This window comes from Leptinotarsa decemlineata, unplaced genomic scaffold, assembly GCF_025532065.1.
Source record: "Leptinotarsa decemlineata unplaced genomic scaffold, Ldec_3_MD MMD2_tig00000010_RagTag_RagTag, whole genome shotgun sequence".
Taxonomy (NCBI): Eukaryota; Metazoa; Arthropoda; class Insecta; order Coleoptera; family Chrysomelidae; genus Leptinotarsa; species Leptinotarsa decemlineata.
Window position 1 is genome coordinate 5,106,438 of NW_027412538.1, and position 21,167 is coordinate 5,127,604.

Below are 21,167 nucleotides of genomic sequence, written 5' to 3' on the forward strand. Positions count from 1 at the left end.
AAAAATCAAGATTTCTCTAAATACAAATCAAGATACAAATTCCGTCCATTTCAAAGTACCATTTCCAGATGCGCTATGAATGATTTTCAATCCGTCATTCCTGTCTGCATTTCTACCTCTAACAGTAACTCCCTCACACAGACACACACAATACCCCGTGAATGACCGCGAAGGCGATAAATCACTGAAAAGGAGAATTCTAGAAAGAAATCAGAATCGCGCATACATGTGAACGATGAGCGGTTGCCACTTCAGAATAGAGACAATCGATCTATCTTACACATTCCGTTTGTGATAAATGATCATTGCGGATTGTGTCGACCATGGAACTGATAAGCGATACTATTTCATTCGGTAGGTTCGTTTCAAAGGCCAATGAACCATATTTGAAGTGTCGACTGTGCAAATCGAAATTGGCAAGGGTTTTGTGTCCACAAAAATGTTTCATTGGAAGCACGCTGCGGTACACTTATCGATTGAAATATGATTTCTCTCCAGGAATGTTTTGTCGTTTCTAAATAGAGTTATTCGGAAATATTATGGTTGATTCGATGTCTGTTCAACCAACAAAGTGAACTTTAATTTCTCTAAAAAAACGTTTACTTATTTATCTGTTTCTATTTTGTCACATTCAGCTTTCTCTATCGTCGCAAAACACCATGCTCTCATGAGTCTCTTCAATTATGGGAACACAAAAAATCGCAGGTATGCAAATCAGGAGAAAACGGTGGCTGAGGCATGATTCCGGTTTCGTTTTTGGTTAAAAAAAAATCACGACCAAGCAATAACGATTGAGCAGGGGCATTATGGTGATACAGAAGCCATGAATAGTTTTCCAACTTACTGGACGATTTTTTTGTATTGCTCCTCGCAAGCGGCGCATAACTACCTGCAGATAAAGGAAACGATATTGTGGTGATGGACACTGTTCTCTACGAACAGAAGATCGAAGAGGTTCTTCAGAAGAAACGAAGGGACACGAAGATCGTACGGGACCCTACTGCATCAATTGAAAGAAAGTTGTTCCAGATTTTGAAAAAATATCAAGTCTATTTTTGGGACAAGGAGAGATCATCGCTAACACCGCACCTCAGTAAGCCCCCTCACTTGTATGGACTACCCAATATCCATAAGAAGGACGTTCCGCTCAGACCGATCATCAGCTCCAGAGATTCGGCTACACAAAACTTGTCCAGATTTTTACTCCCCATGATGCAACCATTACAAAGACAAACAACGTCTTTTGTGAAGACATCGAGGCATTTTGTCGAACTACTACGGGCATTGAAGTCACACCTAATCAGTTTCGACGTGGGAAGCCTTTATACCAAGATGCATTTCCAATCATACAGACGAAGCTATCCGAAGATACATCGAATTTACTTATAGAAGTGATTATGGAATGGGAGGATGCTGTGTACGGAACTGTTATTTCCAACTGAAGGACGAATTTTTTACAAGAGATGAGGAACTGCCAATGGGATCGCCACTTTCACCAGTCATAGTCAACATATATATGGAGTGGTTTGAAACTCTGGCCATTGAAGAAACCCACAAAAAATCTCGTGTCTAGTTGAGATACGTTGATGACAACTTCATAATATGTAACGCCTGAACGCCTTCCTGAAACACATCAACAGCGTGAGACCTTCCATCACTTCTACAATGGAAAAAGAAGCCCACAACGAACTGCCATTCTTAGACGTATTGGTGAAGAGGGCCGACACTAAGTGGGAAACATCTGTATACCGAAAACCCACTCATACGGGACAGTATCTGAACCACGAATTCAACCACCATCAATCGACTGAAAGAGGAATCATCAAGACTCTATTAGACCGTGCTTTTGGACTCTGTAATACAAAGGAAGGTCTCGAAAAGGAACTAGACATCATAAAAAATTATCTCACGGAGAAATCTGTCCAGTCATCACTTAAAGACGATTGTGGTTGCTAACAATAAAAACGTCGTGAATTAACTCGGCTTGGAATGTCGTAACTTTTTAATTTTCTTTAATTTTTTTGTTCAATTTGTTCCATTTTCACTTGTATTTCATTTCCCCATTATTTCATTTCAGGTCTTTTGCCTTATATAATTGTTTTTCCTCAGCTCTTCATTTTAATTCTTCTTCTTCGATTTTTACTTTCTTCTTTTTTTCAGTTTTTCATGGATTTCAAATAAATCATTTTACATGATATCAAACAATGGAAGTCCGAACTAAGGAAATCCATCATGAAACATTGTCAATCACCTTCAAACAAACGTTCAAAATAATACTCTTATTGACCGTACGACTATGTGGCAAGAACACCTGATGCACTTTGCCACGGTAATCAAAGAAAACAGTGAGCAGAACCCTTAACAATTCATCGAACTTGGTGTGTTTTTTTGTTCTTGGCTCTCCTGGACTTTTCCATTGGGACGATTGCAGTTTGGTTTCGATGTCATAAACATATACTTTTGAGCAAATCTGGTTCACCCTTGACGTCATTCAACAATTCCTGAGTGATGTTCATGCAACGGTTTTTTTTTGGCAAAATTCAGCAATTTTGCAACGAATTTCGTTGCAGCACGCTTCACGCCCAAAATTTTCGAGAAAATTGCATGACATGAGCCAACCTATACGCTAACATACATTCTGTCCTGGTTTCCTCATGAACTTTTTCCACGAGTATCTAGCTTAACAACACATTGACAGCTATGTTTTCATTTGAACGACCTGAATATCAAAACCATGTAATGGTCAGCACAAGCCTTGGCGGCAGGAGGTACATTACCTAGTAATTTTTAATGAAGTTTATGTTTCTGGGTGAGGATCAACCCGCTAATATGGCGGAGGGCATTCCCCACCGCCCCTTTCGGGTGCGCCTACTTGAAGTAGAGGTCACTTTGCTACTCTAGAGGTACTCATAAAATGTAGACATGTAAATAGTTTGTTTGAAAGTGCTTGATAATGTTTCGTGGTGTATTTTATCAGATCATCAGATCATCAAGATCTCACCTGCAGATAAGGGAAACGCTACTGTTGTGATGGATATTGATCTCTACGAACAGAAGGTCGAAGAGGTGCTTCACAAAGGAGAATACACGAAGATCGTAAGAGACCCTACAGCATCAATTGAAAGGAAGTTGTACCAGACTTTGAAAAAACACCAAGTCTATTTTTCGGATAAAGAGAGAGCATCGCTAACACCGCACCACAGTAAGCCCCCTCACTTGTGATGGACTACCCAAAATCCACAAAAAAGATGTTCCGCTCAGACCGATCATTAGCTCCAGAGATTCAGTCACTCAGTCCAGGTTTTTTACTACGAATGATTAAACCACTGCAAAATAAAACATCATCTTTTGTGAAAAATTCAAGGCATTTTGTTGAACTAGTAGGAGAAATCGAAGTCAAAGAGTAGGATCAACTGATCAGTTTCGACGTGAAAAGCCTCTACACCAACGTTCCTGTCGAATAAGCACTTCAAATCATACAGAAGAAGCTATCCGAAGATGGGGTCCTGAAAGATAGAACAAATTTATCGTTACAAGTAGACATGGAATTACTAGGATGCTGTGTACGAAACTCCTACTTCCAACTGAAAGACGAATTCTTTACGCAAGATGAGGGACTGCCAATGGGATCGCCACTTCCACCGGTTATAGCCAATATTTATATGGACTGGTTTGAAACTCTGGCCATGAAAGAAGCCCACAAAAAGCTCCGAGTCTGGTTGAGATACCTAGACGACACCTTCATAATATGGAACCATGGGAATGGTTCTGCTAGACACTTCCCTAAAGCACATCAACAACGAAAGTCCTCACATCACTTCGACAATGGAGAAAAAAGTTCACAACGAATTGCCTTTCTTAGACGTATTGGTGAAGAGGACCGACACTAAATGGGAAACATCTTTATATCGAAAACCCACTCACACAGGACAGTATCAGAACCAGAAATCCAATCACCATCAATTGACTGAGAGAGGAATCTTCTCTCTCTTCTAGACCGTGCTTTCGGGCTCTGTAATACAAAGGAAGGTCTCGAAAAGGAACTAGGCATCCTCAAAAATGACCTGCAATGGAATGATTACTCTAGAGTGATGGTAGAACAGACTTTAGCTAGAAGACAGCAAGAGCTTCACAAAGAAGAGAAGGCGCCGCAACCAGTACTTATACTTCCCTACATCAGAGGATTATCGGAAAGGATAAGAAGGATTCGGTCCGAGTATAACATCAGGACCTGTTTCAGATCTGGAAACACTATCCGTAGCAGCCTCATGAAAACTGCGATTCCAAGAATTGCTGAGAATCATACATCGGTGATACTGAGAGTCCATTGAAAGTTCGCATTGCTGAGTACAAGAAACACACACAGCGAGGAGAAACCAGCAAATCCAGAATAGCAGCGCATGATTGGACTCATCAACATAACATCAAGTGGGCTCAAGCTGAATTCGTCCACAAGGAGGAACAGTGGTTCAGGAGAACATTCAAAGGAGCCGCGTATACGTTATGCAACAACGCATTTAGCCAAGCTAGCGTAGAGATACGTAACATATGAAAACCTTTTATCAAGCAAAAAACGACCAATTCCCTCAAAACGGTCATCTCCCGCTAAAAACCAATGAAGCGGAAAGAGTGATGGGGGATAGGTGAAAGCACTCGAGCGACCTATAAACTAGTTATAACCCGAAGACGATTGTGGATACTAACAATTGAAATGTCGTGACATAACTTGGTTTGAAATCTTTAAATTTTTAATTTTTTGTTAATAATAATTTTTAATTTTTATTATCTTCGGCTTTTATTAATATTTCAATTTTTATTTGTTTGGTTGTTATTTATTAGTAATTTCAGTTTTTTGTTTAATAAAATTGTTATTTACGGTTGATCTTATTAATTTTTACACGTTCTTTCAGGGTTTTCAAATCAATTTATATTAGACAATGAAAGTCCGAACTGATGAAATACACCACGAAACTTTGTCAAACTCCTTCAAAAAAACTGAAGATTACTGCTGCAGTTGCAGTTGAAACATTAAGAAAGACCACGGAAAACCCTATATTCATGTCAACATATGTTCGAGACGAGTTTAACAACATATGAAAATTTAACAAAAATGCAAATGAAATGTATGTAGCCCGCAAAATTTGAACATTAACCTCATGTTTTGAAAAGACCTCGTATATTAAAGCATACACATAAATTCGTAGACTTTGAGCATAACAGAATTTGTGTAATTTGATAAATATCACCACGAAGTTTAAGTTTAGTTTTGGAGATGTTTCGGAATTGAAACTCGACCTTTCTCAATCAATGTCTGATAAGGTTGTTGGAAATTATCCAATTAGAGCTACTCTCCTCCACTATCTTTCTACATTCCGAACAATGTCGACAACATTTATAGATATAGGCAAGACCACTAACATATTCAATCGATTTGTGCTTTTGATGGCTCTAATTGACATTCGTTTGCATCATTCGAACTTTTTTCCATCTAGAAATAATACCAAATCATACAGAACTTAACGTCAATCTCCAACTGCAATCAGTCATTTTGGAATGGACCTCAGTTTTTTAGCATTCTCCGTATGCCTGAACTCTTTCGCTGTCAACAAAACACATTGATTTTTTCGAGTTGTCAAGATTTCTCAAATTTTTTGTGAACGATTACTTTATTTCAATCACATCGTTCGAGATAGACAACCAATTTCCATGTATCAATCTGTTCAACAAGTTCCACAAGTTTAGTCTGTTGATGTTTAGTTGCCGTTTCTACAAACCGATGTTCGTTTGGTGTAAGATATCTTTTATTATATCTTTTTGCGAAGTGGCAGTCATTCTCTTTTTTTTTGAAAAATAAGGTTTGTGTCTTCGCTGGGTTTTTCTTAGCTACCTATCATACAACTTCTACTCTATCATTCGCGGTAAATTTTGGTTATATTGGATGAAACTGTGTAGAAGAATAGAAAATTCATTTAGGATTTATCGATGTTTTCTAAACAATAAAACTTTCACTGGGAAGGTTTTACAAAAACCGCGATACAGGAAGTTATTTTATAACGGAACAAGTGTCTTGGTTTTTGCAAAATTTTCCTTGCTATGAATTATATCAATTTGTTTTATTATGATTTTCATGAACTAACGGTCAGTTCTATCCAATATATGAAAATTTGCCCTGTATTAACCATTTAGCTTCATAGATATTTCACATTGAAATTACCAAATTTCTACGAACTTTCACAATTTATTGCATTGAATTTCTGTTTATTGTCAAGAAACTTCATTGATATAATTTGAATAAAAACGTCGTGAGTTATTTCATTCACCATTATTGAACATCTCAAATGGGCTGAAAGCCTCTGGCCTAACACATAGATGCATTCACTGCTTTTTCAGTTAGTACCAAACTTCAAAATTAAGCTGTTGAAATTTCATGATATTCTACCCATAAGTTTATGAGTCATTGTGATAATAGTGACACTACTTCTGTTATTTCCAAAACAATGGATCTAGTGTTAGCTGGGTGGTACGATGTGGGTGCTTTGTACACTCAATCAATCGACCGATGTGTGAATCGGTGGTTCAAGCCGCAGGCTGATTTTTACTTGCTATCGTCCAACCTGTGTTAGAAATGACATGTTGAAAGGTAGTTAGTCCTTAGCTCGCACAAGTTTCGACTTGTTCGTAGGGGTGCGTTGAAAAAAACATATTTTAAATATATAAACATATTATTAAATACAATATCGTGTTTTAATTTCACACTGCTTCATGATGGGAAAAATACCAAGCAAAACAATGGTTCGAAAAGTGTTATGAAGACTCCGCTCCTTCAGAAGAAACAATTGAACGTTAGTTTGCTGACTTTAAACGTGAACGCATGAAAAATAGAGATAAAGGTCCTACAAATATGAGCGATAGCTCATTCTATTCGAAATCACCTCTAGAAAAATGTTTTTGATGCAGGTAAGAAATTGCAATTGTTATTAACAAAATAAGTTTGAAAAAAATGGTATTTAGTTTTTCATCAATAACTCAAAAAATATCAATATATAGGCAATTTTGAAAAGTGCTCGTTGAAGAGGAGAAAATTTACGATAAAAATTCCTGATCCCGAAACTCTATCTCCATTATTTATAATTTTAATTTGACGTTAAAAATAGGGTTCAGCGCGGCTGTTACGGCATGCGCGCGCTGCAGCTAAAAAGAGTTTATCAAAAGAAATAATTTTTTCATAACATGAAATGTTATCTTGAAAATTTGAAGAAACTATTATCTTCTCAACACTTGAATGAATCGAGTCCCGTAGAAAAAAAAGTTTCATCGCCATTTTTCAAAAAAAGTTATTCAATTGTTACTTACAAATTTTTTCGCCATCTCCGTTGGCATAAATGATGGGATGAAAAGTATAAATAATTGGCCTATGAATTTTAAACTTCGTGGAGCCCTTTTGATGTATATACTTCATACGATCCTGCTATGAAAGTTCATAAAAATTTATTAATTTGTTAATTATGATTTTTTATAACAATTGAAAAATTGTTGATAAACATTTTTTTTTCAATTGATATTCAGCTGTCTGTTTTCACATTAAACAATGGCAGTTATCAACATAGGATATGAATTTTCCACGTAATTTGTTTATTCAATTGTTTTAAACAAATAGAGAAATTAAATATTTTTGAATTTTTTTTTTTGTTATTTTGTAATTATGATTTAAAAAAAAAATTCTCAATTTCAATTGTTTAAAATCGATTTTTTTATATTTCGATTGTTTATATAATTAGTTGAGAAATAATTTTGCTTTTGAAAATCATAATTTACACTTTTAAATAGTTTGGCAAAAAAAATTTCATTTATTATTCAATTGTTTATTAGTTTAACAATTTGTTATAACCAATATTGACCAACGATATCTTTTTTTCTGAAGCAGAAAAAATTATGAAAACAGCTATATATAAAAAAATTTCTATGGCCTCTCAGAGCGGTACCTGTGCGAAAGTAGCGATTCACATTGGCATTGAATCGCTGGAGATTGAATCCATCTGGAAAAAGGTTCTCGGGAAGTTCATTCCACATGAACGCAGTTTTTCAGATGGAAGAGTTCTTGAACAATGAAGTTTGAGGTGTACTGAGTTGAACCTCAAAATGATGAGCAGCCACAGTCCGTTGAGTATTTCTGATATGTACCGCTCTTGATGGAATCAAATGTGCCAAATCACTTGAACACTCCCCGTGAAAGTATCTATAGAAGAGAAACAAATCTCCAACCTTTCTTCGATGTTCCAGGCTATCAAGGTTACACGTGATGTTCGCGTCTCTAATCAGGCGAATGGCTCTTTTCTGGATGGAATCCCGCAACTTCAAGGTATGTTTGTGGGCAGATCTCCAAACATGAGAACAATCAAAAGTTGGCGAAGTGTTTACAATTTTCTGGTTCGGAACAGTGTTCCAAACTTCTGAGAAGCAGCCTTTGTAATTTCAGCGACATGATTGTTCAGAGACATATCGGTGTCCATTCCAACTCCCAACAAACTTATCGAAGCAGAAAGCGAAATTTTCTGACCTGACATTATTATATCCGAATTGTACCTGGTTACTTCCACCCCAATTCGAAATCACTTCTAGATCTTCATCAAGATATTCGAACCTGCTACCGGTGAAGATGTGCCTTCGTAGTCGATGTCCTGGAATCTAAAATGGAATGACGAGATAAATGTTCTGTCGTCAGTAAAGCAATATATTGGATTCTTGGTGTTTTTCAATGAGTCGTTGATATACGATATACTGAGGGTTGGAGACAATATGGGTCCCTGGGGAACACCAGCATTGATGGTGAAAGTATTCGAGAGAAATCCATCGACGACCACTTGCAAGGAAGGGTTTCCGTAGAAAGCAGATTTGGCCGTCTTGTCAAAATGAAGCTGCCCGTAAAGATTTACCTATTACTAATCCTTTTCTGAAAATGGCTTCGAATCTTGGACTATAATGCTGAAAGAATTCCATAAAATATGAGATGAATGACCATGTATTTCTCTGGAAATATACTCGAGGTAAGGTAAAATTAAATGAAAGAGATATCTATTTTTCATACACATTTGCAGCACAAAATCATGGAAAAAATTGAATATATAGTTTTCATATATAACTGATCAATTTTTTGTAAAAAAAAGGTTTTGGCAATTGAATTCAAAATTAAGATGGAGAAGTAAAAAGTTGAAACCTGTCTTTCTCAAAAATTATTCTTTCCTAAAAGGATACCCCTTTCAATTTCACTAATTTATGTTACTGAAACGGATTATCAATATTGTAGTATGAGTTCCATAGATGAGTTCTTCCAACTCAATTTCCATATGTTTTCGATTTGTCAATATGGAGAAATAAAATATAAAAGTGTAGTGAAACAGATTCCCGTGAGATCATATTTCCCAAATGGATGGAAGAAGAAATATACCTATATTCCACCTAACTCCGCCAAATTATATGCAGATGCAACGCATAATTGAGTACGGTTCTGTCAATGCAAATGAAAAGTAAACAAACTTCGAGTACAGAAGTTCCTCTAAAAAGGATGATGCGCCTCCCGCTCTACTTGTGTTTGACTTGAACTTCACAAAGAAAATATTTGTTCACCTTAAATTTCGTCCTAACTATATGCAACTCTATCTCGCTTCAAAGACATTTTATTATGTCGTTAAAAATATGTCGTTTATTTTTGTTCGAAATATGATGAGACCTCTTATTAGCGAGTTTATGTAGGAAGTGTCATTTGTTATGTTTTTGTATTATTTCAAAACGAATTTTATGTTTTATTTGACCCATGAAAATCACCTGACAAACCGTATGTTTTAATGTCATGTTTTTTTAGCTCCATATGTATCCGGTCAAATTAGACTAAAAAATAAGAGTGAAGGTACATAAATTTACAACAAGCTGTAAATGCGTATAATTGTTCAAAACATAGTTGGGAATAAAATTTTAAAATTCTGAATGATTGTGATGCCTGGAAAAAAATGTATTCGAAGTCAAAGGTCAAAAATCTCGAAAAAAAATGATTTATGATTTTCAGGAAACGGTGACTTTTATCATAACCTCAGATAAAAATTGAAGAATATAAAATTCGCAACAAAAAATGTATCAATATTTTTTTTTCTAAGAGCCACCGTTTCTGAGATACGATGAGTCAAAAAGTTGTAAAAGTTGTAATCGTCATTATATGCATAAGTATGCCACGTATATACATCTCTGAAGTTGTAATTGGAGTAAAAATATTTTCTATTGGTAAACATAAGTATAAATATAAGAATATCAGGTAGAATGACATCCAGTCCTTTAATTTGTACGCTAGTGTAACCTTGAGCCAACATCTGTCTCCCAGTTCGATTGTGTGCATCTAGTATTTTTACACGCAATAACTGGCTGTGATACGACATCTGCATTTTACAGGAGGGCTAAAGCAACAGTCTTTAAAATGAAAAACAAGATTCAGTTCAATGTGCTGAAGTTTTCAAAAAAAGTAATTCGACTCAAGAAGAAATTATCACCAACGGGATTCAGTTTCTTCTTTCTATGTACATAGCTCCGAAAAAAACCACCTGCTCAGATAAGTATCGATATGCATGTTTCGTAAAAAACTCTAAAAATAAGAAACAGGTACAATTAGCTTGTCTTCCTCCAACCTCAGTTGCTGCTCATCAACATCTTTTCCGGGTATATTACCAAGTTCAATTGTGGCTTGGTTATCAGCTAGACCCAAAAGACTGGGGTTGGAAGTTGGTCGACAATTCATTAGAACCTATTCAGACTTTACTCCCACCTGCGCCGGAAAAACTGCTGAACACAATTTTTCGCAACTGTAAAAAGGGATGCAGCGCTAAATGTGGTTGTAAGAAAGTTGGACTGTTGTGTTCTCTGGCATGTACACATTGTCAAGGCCAGTCATGTTCTAATGCTGAATCACCAATAGTGGAGGATTCATTCGATACCAACGAGGAAACATGCGATAAATCACTCTTGACGCAGTTTACCTACACCCAGGATGAACATCAAGAAGAAGAAGAGGATCAAGAAGAATGAGAAGACCAAGAAGAAGAACGACAAGAAGAAGTATTTGAAGGTTATGACTCAGATGAATGAATTTTTACTCTTTTTTAATTTCAATCGGGAGAAGATGCTTTTCATATGGAAGTTTGACACTCTTAATTCAAGAACAGAACCTATTCAGACTTTACTCCCATCTGCGCCAGAAAAACTGCTGAACACAATTTTTCGCAACTGTAAAAAGGGATGCAGCGCTGAATGTGGTTGTGAGAAAGTTGGACTGTTGTGTTCTCTGGCATGTATACATTGTCAAGGCCAGTCATGTTCTAATGCTGAATCACCAATAGTGGAGGATTCATTCGATACTAACGAGGAAACATGCGATAAATCACTCTTTACGCAGTTTACCTACACCCAGGATGAACATCAAGAAGAAGAAGATCAAGAAGAATAAGAAGACCAAGAAGAAGAACGACAAGAAGAAGTATTTGAAGGTTATGACTCAGATGAATGAATTTTTACTCTTTTTTAATTTCAATCGCTTTTATAATTTCCAACCCTTCCTAATATATTTTATTATGCAAGTTTTCAATTTGACAGAATCACAACAGACATGTGGAATAGGCCTACTGGAGAAACCACGTTAAAAAAACGCGCTAAGTACGCTACCTCATAGGTGGCGTGGAAACGTCTGCATATAATGACGATTACAACTTTTACAACTTTTTGACTCGTCGTGTCTCAGAAACGGTGGCTCTAAGAAAAAAAAGTATCGATATATTTTGTAGAGAATTCTATGGTCTACAATTTTTATCTGGGGTTATTTTATGATAAAACTTACAGTTTTCCTGAAAATCGCGAAAAAACAATTTTTTTCGAGATTTTTGACTTTTGACCTCGAATACATTTTTTTCCAGGCATCGCAATCATTCGAAATTTTAAAATCATATTTTTAACTATGTTTTGAACAATTACACGTGTTTGCAGCTTGTTGTAAATTTATGTACCTTGCAATGTCTAGATTGACCGGATATCTCAATAAATATTCAATTTACTGTGTCGAGGTATATACTGATCGATAGAAAATTTTGTAGTCTATACATCGATGCTGTTCATTTTTTCCAAATATTAGTTTTTGCCCCTTTTCAGCTCATTATGTGATGTCGTTTAGCGATTTTCGGACAATTTTCCCCTACAAACTCAAATTGAACCAAAGCGCTGTCGAAACAAATCGGAAAAATAACCAGGCGTTTGGAACTGATACTATCATTGAACGCCCTGTTTAACGTTGGTTTGCAAAATTTAGTTTCGGACATGGGACCCAAAGTGATCGACACCTACAATAATCCAGGACGAGGATTTGAGGACCCTGGTGAAGAGGTCAAAAAACTTGAAATTTGAGTGCCCCACAATTTGAACGAACGACAGGAATTATCACGTTTGGAAGTCTGTTATTTGCTTTTGCGCAACCAAAACAATCCTTTTTGGATCCCGTCACATGTGATGAAAAGTGTATCCTCTATGACAATAGGAAATGTTTAGGACAGTGGTTGGACACCGAAAAAAAACTATGGCTATTTCAGGTCAGCGGCGAGTGTGAATAATTTCAACTTTCTGCAACCGGCCTAAAACATCACAGCACGGTCATTTTGTGAGGAAATCGCCAAATGTACCAAAAGTTGCGTCAGCAGCAGCAGACACTTCTCAACAGAAGATGTCCGGCAAAGTTCTGCTTTGCCGACCATACTCTTCAAACATCTCGTCAACTAACTACCATCTTCTCAAATTATTCGACTTGTGTTACGTTGGCAGAAGTGAAAAAGTATGATATATTACAACTTTGAAGTTACCTCATAAAAACGGATAAACTTTTTGAAACAACTTGATGTAATGTTCGAGTTATTCCATTCGTATGTCTTTCGAATTTTCAGTGATGAATTTGACTTCACTGAAAATAATATAGTTTGAACTAGAAATACCAATCATCGTATTTTTTTTCACCATAGTGTGGGCTGATCAGGCCCTATCCCCCGAAGCCCCCATACATTCGGGAGGGCGCGTCAGCATTATCAATTAACAACCACTCCCCACACCGTAGGGTAAGTAATCATTCGGTCCGAGAATCATGTGCTCCGAGCAAGCGCAGTGAGCCAAGAATGACAGCCTTCTGCATCTGTCCGACTAATATTTCTGCCTTATTGCGGCAGGCCGGTATGATTTTAAGATTTGAGAGTAGGAAGGGCATCATTCCACCAAGGACTCCAATAATCAGAACAACCATTTTGACAGAGTGGTCTGGATAGAGTCTGCGGAGTTCGAAGAGAAAATCTCGATATTTTATCCGTTTTTCCCCCTCTTTTCGGACGATATTCGTCTCGCCAGGAGCTGAAAACTCCACGACAAATATTGTTTTGCTCTGATGGTCGAAAAGGACTACATCAGGATTATTAGCTTGTATGCGCCTGAGGGTGGGGAACGAATAGTTCCAATAAATTCTGCACTTCTCGTTCCCCACAACGGATTCAATATCCTCAGGAGCATAAGGCAACACCGGTGTCTCGTCAATACCGTAAGAGTGCCGTAGATGGTAATATAGCACTCTTAAAGCCGCGTTTTGTCGATGGATAAAGGCCGAGACCGCATATGCTGGACATGCTGATAGCAAGTGCATTAGGATCTCAGGCGCCTCGCGGCAGGCCCTAAACCTTGTGTCAGGAACCTCTATACCCATCACGCGACTTCGGTAGACTCAAGTGTTAAAGACACCATTCTGGCAAGCCATGATGAACCCCTCAGTCTCCGACTTCAGCCCACTCGACCTGAGGAAAGCGAAAGTCAGGCGCTTTGATAAGCCAAGGTCTCCAATGTTATTGAAGAAGACCCCATACATTGGCTTATCCTTGTGTTTCCGCAGAAGTGGGATGATCTCTGCGGCTTTCGTATGAGCTTTCAGCTGAACGGGTTCCAACTCGGTGACAGAGTTTTGGTTACCTCGTTCAGTGTCGAAAACTAAACCTAGTTCATCAGCTGCTCGGGCAGCAACCCTAAAGATAAATGCTCCAATTCCTGCTCTCTCATGATCACGGACCATGCAGAAAAGGGGATCCGAACTCTTGACGACTTTACAGGCTATATCCAGTACCATTCTGTCATGTGTGTTTCAATAAGTGTTACCAGCGGTAACTTCAGACCACTCCCATCGTACCTACACTATAGATTCATGGACTGACACCTATCAGAAAACAAATACCCCCTGGCTAATACTACGAAGGGTATTGGATTATATCCGACAGATATCAGTGCAGGATTTTTCACTGAAGTTATTCCTGCATAAGCTGTGGTCGATACAACTGCCGGAATAGATTTTCAATTATTGGAACACACTTGCAGACCGGTTTCGGATTGTTTGGCCACTCGTCCGTCTGTTGTATCACCAACAGTATATGCAGGAATAACTTCAGTGAAGAATCCTGCACTGACACCCGTCGGGTATAATCCAATGTCCTTCTTGCTAATAGCCGGGGGAATAGTTGTTTTCTGATAGGTGTCCATCCATAAACCTATAGTGCAGGTAAAATGAGACTGGCCTGAACAAATTGTATTTCTAGATGATTTGAAAAAGATACCGCGTTCTTGTTCAAAATATAGAAGAACTGATTGTTGTTTGAAATAGATTTGTATTAGAATAATTTATAACGTCGATTTGAAAACGATGGTGTGATAAAATATCAGTAATAATATCCATCGTCATGAAAAATACAATTTTTGCCTTTGAAAACGATTTTTTGAATATTCGAAAGAATAGAGCAATTTCAGATTCAAATTTTTTTCAGAGACCAAGTTTATTTCCTTATGATAATGCAGACGTAATCCGAGGTGGATTTCGATTTTTCTGTTTATATCAAGATGAGTCAGTTCGAGAATGTTGAAATATTGTTTCATTTCATATCACGATTGATCTCAGTTGTCCAAACGTCCTGAGAAGGAGAAAGAAATCCATTATTGTGTGTGGAAAACTGAACGACATACCTTGATAATGTTCATGAAGTTAAATTGATGTCTATTTTTGAAACCTAGTTTGATACACTCTCAGTGATGTCAATCAACTTGTGTCGGTTTCACTCACCACAACATTTATTCACGAGCAGCTGTGTATCTAAAAATAGTACAATTAAAATTTAAATAACGTCAGTTATGAATGAGAGACATAGTGAGCACATGGATGTTGGTTTTAATGGAGAGCATTAATGAAGTAATTAACGCTGTAAAAATCTTCAATTGGGAACTGAATCAAAAATGAATTTCACAGAAAAACACTGACTGAAGAAATTTGAGTTTTATCATCGACAAAATGTATTGCCAAATCTAAGGAGAGATGAATGAACTACTGAAAGTACTGGACCAAAAATATTCAGATGGCTAAGTTGAAGAAGGAAACGATATTAAACAGTTGAAAGGAATTAATAGTGAGAAACACATTGTACATTGTACGCCACCAAAACAAAACAGCTCGAATATCTTTGCGACACTTTTGTTGAGAAATCAATTTAAAAACTGATGAATTTCAAATTTAGGGCGGACCCCTTTCTACCATACCTCTTTCCTGCTCTTAGTGACTATTACCCTCAGAATTTGAATAGGGAAAGTACTAGCAAGCAATTTTTTCTATTGAACATTTTTCTAGATGGAGGTGTGAAAAAATATTTTTGAAATATGTTTAGGAATATATATGTGTTAGAAATCACATAAGTGTAGGTATGATGTATCGATTTTTCTCTTAGATAATCCGTGTTTATATGGGATATTGTGATTCTAGCAGCTCCGTCTCATCACAGCTTTTTTCGCAAATATCACTTTCCGATCCTGAAGATTTGTAGATTCCTATACAGTTATTGAGGAGACTACAGAAAGTTTTTTTCTTAGGAAATGAATGATCTGTTTCTTATGAAAAAAAATCGATTATTCAACTCTATAAATTATATTCCACTGGGCACTTGGTAGATAAATTACATGCAGTGATTATTTCCTGACCTTCATTAAAAGCTGATTTGTAAGTCCCTTTAACCGAGGGTGTCACAATCGGGGTCCAACCCCAATTCGTTTGATTATTCCCGATTAGGTATACCGAAGTACACACGGGTGGCATTGCGACAAATGGTCCTCACTTTATTTCATGCATCACAAACTCGCGGGTACAAGTTTTAATAACTGTTTCCAAAAGTTTCCAGTAAAATATTATGCTGTTGCCTTTTTCATTACTGTGAATTTTCTCAGTGAAGAAGCATGACATTAGAACAAATTCTGTGTCAAATGTTTGTTGCAGGAAAAACTATCCAATATATATGGCGTAAAATCGTTTAGTTATTCCTCTTATTCAGTTCTCGAAGCGGGTAGAGTCATTCTTTGTCCACTGAAAAATTTCGCAGTGAAACTGTTATAAAGTTTTAGTGCTTGTTACTTTGTGATGGTTTTATCAAACAAGCTGTTCTTTCTCGATTATATTCAATGTCTATCCTGTAAAATAGGGAGCAAATTCTTGATGATTTCATTGACCTCAATTCGATTTGAATAAGTAAAAATCCTTTGGAGTTATGTCAGGAGAGCAAGGACGCCATTGTTTATACAGGCTATTTCTACCAATCCAACGTAATGGAAAATGTTCGTTTAACCACTCTCGAACCATCCAAGAATTATAAACGGAAGTATATCTCTTGTCGCACATTGAGGGGTAGACTTGCAATAACTTCCAAAATTCATCATCAAACAAATTCAAGAGTCGTTCAACGTTGATGGTATTACTCAAGAAAAACAGTCCAATTATTCTGTCGCCTAAAATACCACACCATGCATATTCTCGAGAGTATTGGTACTCATAGTGAATAACCCAGTGGGAATTTTCAGTGGACCAGTATCTGCAATTTTGAGCAGATACTATTCCATTGGTATTTGTGGTGTACTGTTTGGAACCTTCGGTGTAAGGTTAGGTCCAAAGTGAGTGGGAATATTTGACCCTTCACCTCAACCCGCAAGGGTTTATTGTAGCTCACACCTATTCACACTCGACCAAATAAAGCCAGCTACTTAACGAAGCCGCTTAGTTTGTATGGTTAGTGGTCTTTCAGGTCAGATGGTCACTACAGCTCTGCCTGATTCGATCCCCAGCGGGGCAGGCACAAAGTATATGCTCCGCTGTTTCATCGTTGATAAAGTAGTCGGATGGTCAAGGTGCAAGATTCCCACCTTGATACCCGCGACAACCTTCCCATATGAGGGTTTTTGCACGTCAGCTACTACTGACGATGCCTTAGATTAACCGTGCAGGGCTTTTTCACCTCTGATTTTGGTGAATCGTCACTTGAGCGCAAACGTTTGCTAACCTGCTCATGGGTGCAAGGCGGTTTCATAAGGTACCCCACTCTTGAGGAGACGACTCAGTCGTTTCCTGACTGCACCACTAATTTTTTTTTAGGTTCAGTTATTAGATCAGGAGTTGAAGAGTTTAGAAGCTCTCGCTCCTGATCTCAATTTACAGGGAGGTCGGTGAAGTCGTAAGCTCGACATCCATCTCCCCTATAGACTCAGCGTCAGAAAAAACTTTTAAGTTTACTCTGTCCATAAAAGTCCCACGAGTGGCTTTATTTTGACAGTAAATACCATTCTCTCACTAGTGAAAAACTCAACTTCTTGGTGTTTTGTATTGCAGTTGAAGAGTTGCAATTTCGATTTTCAAGATAAATGACTTGAGAAATAGGACTGAAAAAATAGTAAATAGTGAGTCATTTGGTCGAATACTTCAATTTTTTAATTAACATTCAAAATCTGAACAAATCCCGTTCATCACTACCCCAGGTTGTCTGACAGTATTGCGATTGATGTCGTCATACTGTATACATATCGAATTTGGAGAGAATGGCTAATTCGTCACGGTTTTGAAAGGAAATGGTCATTTAGTTGATATAGTTGGGGAAATAATTTCAGTTCTATCAAATGATCTCGGTGGTTTCATTGGAAATTCTTGACTTTGGTTCATTTCCGATTGAACAGAAATAGGTTTTCAAGTGTTTTTTCATCAAAAATTATGAAATAATTTTCGTATACGATTACCCTACAGTTCAGTATTCATATTCGGGAGAAGATGCTTTTTATATGGAAGTTTAACACTCCTAGTTCAAGAACAGAAAAGTAAAAAATAAAAAATAGATGATTATCTTCAGAATGTGAATTAATAGTACTGGAGTTTTATCCCAACACCAAACCGTTAAACTTCATCTTGAAGATGATCACTTGGTGGTGTCGAAGTGTTAAAATAACGGTTTGATGTTGGGATAAAACTTCTGTAATATTTATACCGTTGGTAGTGAATGTAACATCATCAGTGAACAAAATTCTTCGCAGAAAATTCATATTCTTCAAAAAAATTCCTTGAGCCCTATAGCAGTAATCTAATCATTTATATTCGTCATCTCATTTCAATGTGTGCAAGAATTTCAGCTTAAATCGTTAAATTTCATGACGACCGAGAAAGAGACATCGTCTGATTTTTCTTTACTTAAAATGATTTGCTTAGACCTTTCACACAAACTGATAGTCTTCAATTTTAGTTATTCCAGTATATTCTCATCATTGATTGCGACTATTTCATCATTTCTGTGGCTTTTTATGCAAAACCCAAAACCATCTATTGAAAAACGGACTTGAGTTCAAAAATTACAAAAAAAAAATCCGAATTTTGGACTGAATTCTGACAAATCGATCGAGTCAAAATCGATTACCAAGCAACTTTTGTGAATATCATATTTCGGTATCGTAAACGAAAAGCAAAATAACGAGGATTAAAGGCTGCCACTCAAGCTAAGTATTGTGAGAAGTGTGGTTCAGGAAGGTCTACGCCAGTACCAGAAAAGGATATCTCACTTCGATATGAATAACAAGTACATTTGTGAACTTTGCAGAATGATTCAATTCTTCTTGGAAACTCAAAAAGTATTCTAGTTGAATTCATAAACTATAAGCAGCAACTAGATATGGTATTACTTTATGGAAAATTATCCTTTTTTTCTCAAAGCAGTCACATTTTCATTACATGAGGTATAATACATCAAGTGCCACTTCATTCAGCTTTGAAATCAATCACAGAGTCATCAAAGTCAAACATAATATAATTTTATATCACGACAATACTGACAAATATTATTATTATTGCTATATTAATGCTATTTCCAATAGCAAGTCTCAACGTCGAATGCTCCAAAATAATACTGAGTACTCTAGTGTCTACTTTTCAATGAGACGAACAGAAAGCATGCATACTCACTTTTATCTGAGCGACGCATCGCGCGCAGCTGCAATGCTGCGTCCTCTTCTATCGTACGGGGCAGACCACTCGGTCTCTTCTCGTATAAAAATTTTACTATTTGGAGCACGTCGTCAATCAGGACAAATTTTTCACAGACAACGCCATATCATCGTGTTAGCAAAGATAGAGAGCATTTATTTTGCTATAATATCATTCATGTATCAAACATGTAGGTGTGAATTACGAATATTGACTAATCTGTTCATACCAGTGAATCTAATTATAACGCCGGGAAAAATATCCGACCCAACATTTGTATATTCTGAGAGCCCCATATTTTTGATTGATGTAAGATTTCTTTATTGAAGAAATATTTTCCAAAGAAGTCATTTTTGAATTTCTAATTATCCACATTGAGGTCAGGATTTTTTCAATCAACCCATTCGCGTTTGATTTTATATACGAAAGTGGTCCTACAAGTATTCGGCCTGACCTAGACATGACGGTATTTGTTTGGGAAATATCACTATATCAGAAAGTACACAATCTACAAAGCATATGTTTCAAGTTTGAAGACGCTGAATTGTTTATTATTTTTTTGGCAGCCATTAATAGTAAACGTTTTCGGTGAATTCGTGGAAATGGAGAAAATTGGATTTTTTCAATCAACCCATTCGCGTTTGATTTTGATTTTATATACGAGAGTGGTCCCAAAAGTATTCGGCCTGACCTAGACATGACGGTATTTGTTTGGGAAATTTCACTGTATCAGAAAGTACACAATTTACAAAGCATATGTATCAAGTTTGAAGACGCTGCGTTCTTTATTATTTTTTTGGTGAATTCGTAGAAATGAAGAAAATTGGTTATCGTTATGAGAAACAATAATTTTATTTAGAAGGCTTCAGCCCAACCAATATGAAAGCTGAACTGGATTCTACACTGGGTGAGTATGCTCCTTCGTTTACATTAGTAAAATATTGGGTAGCAGAGTTTAAACGAGGAAATTTGAATATCAAAAATCTGTGTGCCAGATGGGTGCCGCGTTTGCTCACACTCGAGCAAAAACAGATTCACAGCAACAATGTAGAACTCTTGCGACGTTTCATACCCATGGATGAAACATGAGTCCATCACATAACATCCGAAACAAAAGAACAATCAGAACAGTGGACCTGCAGGCAAGGTCCTGTCATCGGTTTTTTGGGATGCGCGAGGCGTAATTTTCATTGACTAGGTTAGGTTAGATTAGATCCAAAGTGAGTGAGTCTATTCGACCCTCCGCTGCAACCCGCAAGGGTTTATTGTGGCTCACACCTATTCACACTCGACCAAATAAACCCAGGTTTTCAACGTAGCCGATTAGTTTGTATGATGAGTGGACAGTGGTCAGTCAGATGGTGAGAGTACGGCTCTGCTGAACTTTAAAAACATCTCCCAGCATGGTCCCAGCGGGGCAGCCACAAAGTATATGCTGTGCTGTTTCATAATTTTTCAAACAGAGGCGACACAAACTGTCTTCCGACAGTCCGAGTCTCTGCATATGATGATTCAAATGACAGTGACCTGTGAGAAGGCCTGTTAGACATCGCAGTGCAACTGTAGTGCAACAACTGTTTGGTATCAAGCTTCGAATGGTGAATAAACGCCTTGGAGTGAACCAATCCTGGAAGATTCTGCCAGAAGTCCATAAATCTTCTTGCCATCCAGGTGTTCAATCTTTGTTTGGCGAAGGCTAAATGCCATGCCAATGACAGATTTTGGTCCGATGAAGCTGCTTGCAGCACCCTCCTTTGCAAGGGAGTCCACAGCCTCATTGCCTTCCAGGCCAGCATGGCCA